General features: G+C 33.8%; 1 non-coding gene across 1 annotated transcript; it reads left to right on the forward strand.

Annotated features, from left to right (window-relative positions):
• The first annotated feature begins 1104 nt into the window (after positions 1–1104).
• Positions 1105–1206, forward strand: LOC144224892 (U6 spliceosomal RNA). Its single transcript, XR_013333175.1, has one exon. It is a non-coding gene; the product is annotated as a U6 spliceosomal RNA (small nuclear RNA).
• Positions 1207–2237: the final 1031 nt, after the last annotated feature.

Here is a 2237-nt window from a genome sequence, read left to right on the forward strand (position 1 = left end):
GTGTTATGTGGAAACTAATTTGACAATAAACTCTTTGTAAAAAACAAAGAGTTAAAAGGCTACTGGGAAATGTAAAAAAAATAAATAAACTGTACAATTGAATGAATTTTAGTGTATTCACATAATTGTGCAATAATCACACTATTTAATTCCAGAGCATTTTCATCATATAAAAAATAAAGACTGGTAACCACTATCCCTATGGATTTTTTACACTGGCCACTTCATATATATGGAATAATGCAATATGTGGCTTTTGTGTTTGACATCTTTCAGTAAGCATAATATTTTCAAGTGTTATCAATGCTATAGGATGAATCAGTAATATATTGTTATGGTTAAGTAGTAATGCATTATATGTATATACTACATTTTACTGACCCTTAAATCAACTGATAGATATTTGGGTTGTTTGCACATTTTGATTACTATAAATAATGCTGCTATGAACATTAATGTAGATATAGATATATATGTTCAACTCTTTTGGATATATGCCTAGAAATATAATTACTAGATCATATGTTTAATTTTGGAGGACGTTTTGCTCCCTGTGCATGATAGCCTGGAATCTTTTTCCACTCAATAAACTGTGGTTACGTTTTGTATCAACCATAAACACAAGGTTTTTATGACTGTATCCAGATAGCACACCTGAGCAGGTGGAAATGGAAAGAAAAAAGTAGTAGCACTACATAAATTTCAGACTTTGCTTTAAAAAAGGATAATCTTTTCATTTCATAGCTGAGCAAACTCTGGGGTCACTCTACTTTACCTCAGTACTCATGTGGAACAAAACAATGTGAATATCTAGGCTGGTGCATTTAGTCCATCATAGTATTCTTCTCTGGGAACAAAGACACTAATAAATCTCTTCTTTGTAAATTATACAAAAGCTGGTCCTTGGCAGAATTAAAAGTGGGCCTAGAGTTAAGATTACATTTTAAATGTTCTCCAAATAAATAAGTCAGCAAATAAATAAATAAATAAATAAATAAATAAATAAATAAATAAATAAGTGGTAACTAACTGAGGTGATAGATAGGCCAATTAGCTTTAGTATGGTATTCATTTCAGATGTGTACCTATGTCAGAATATCATGTGGTTGCTTTGGCAGCCCATACACTAGAATTGGAGAACTACAGAGATTAGTGTGGCCCCTGCTCAAGGTTGACATCCAAATTTGCGAAGCGTTTCATATTTAAGCAAACAAAGTATCATACTGTATGCCTTAAAAATATACACTTTAGTTTTATTTGCCAATTATACCTCAGTAAAACTCAGGAAAGAAAGCTGAACCTAGAATTTCCTGTTGCAGGCAATCCAGGCTTCAAAAAGTATCCAGGTTAGCTTTTAAAAAAGAAAAATCTTATTAGCTTCATTATGATTGAAAAAAATTAGTGATTACAGTTTGTTGAAGAAAGTTGAGTAAATGAAAGAAATCATGCATCTTTGATTCTGACAATGAATAAGGGACAGGCAAGAAAAAGAGTGCTAGGGACATATAGGTGTCTCAGCCAGTTAAGTGTCAGACTCATTTCAGCTCAGGTCATGATCTATCTCATGGTGGTGAGATTGAGCCCCTCATTGGAGCCTCTGTGCTGGGTGTGGAGTCTGCTTGGGATTCTCTGTTTCCCTCTGACCCTCCCCCACATGTACACACATGCACACAATCTCTCAAAAAAAGTGCTAAAGTGTAGTTGTAAAACAGATGATTTTCCAAAAATGTCCATTCATAGTGCTGTATACTAATCAGTCCAAGTGTTGTAAGTCTTATCTTGGGGTTAATCTAATTGTAAACTATATACTAGGTTTTGGTCATACTCCAATTGAATACTTGGAAGGACACATGCAAATGTTTACAGAATGTTAAGTGGTTGGAAATGTTCAGAAGAAAAATATTGAGAAGAGGGAAAGAAATCCATGCTGTATTGTTGAAATATATTGGGAAATCATGGGGAAAAACCTTTGGTTTCCAAAGAAATGGAAAACCTACAAATGAGAACATTTCAGAATTATAAGGAATGAGGTAATCTAAGAATCTAGTAAGAGTTTATTCAAACAGAATTAAAGTCTCAGTAAAGGCTGAAACTATACTTGTCCATTCCCTGTTGCTTCAGCAGTAAGCCCACTTTATAGTACTAGAACAACCCATTAGCAGTGTAAAACAAGCATTAATTACAGGGGCACTCATTTAGCTTGGAAAGTTCCACATTTAGGGGAAGAAATTGGGGTG

This window comes from Crocuta crocuta, unplaced genomic scaffold (assembly GCF_008692635.1).
Source record: "Crocuta crocuta isolate KB4526 unplaced genomic scaffold, BGI_CrCroc_1.0 scaffold643, whole genome shotgun sequence".
In the NCBI taxonomy this organism is placed as follows: Eukaryota; Metazoa; Chordata; class Mammalia; order Carnivora; family Hyaenidae; genus Crocuta; species Crocuta crocuta.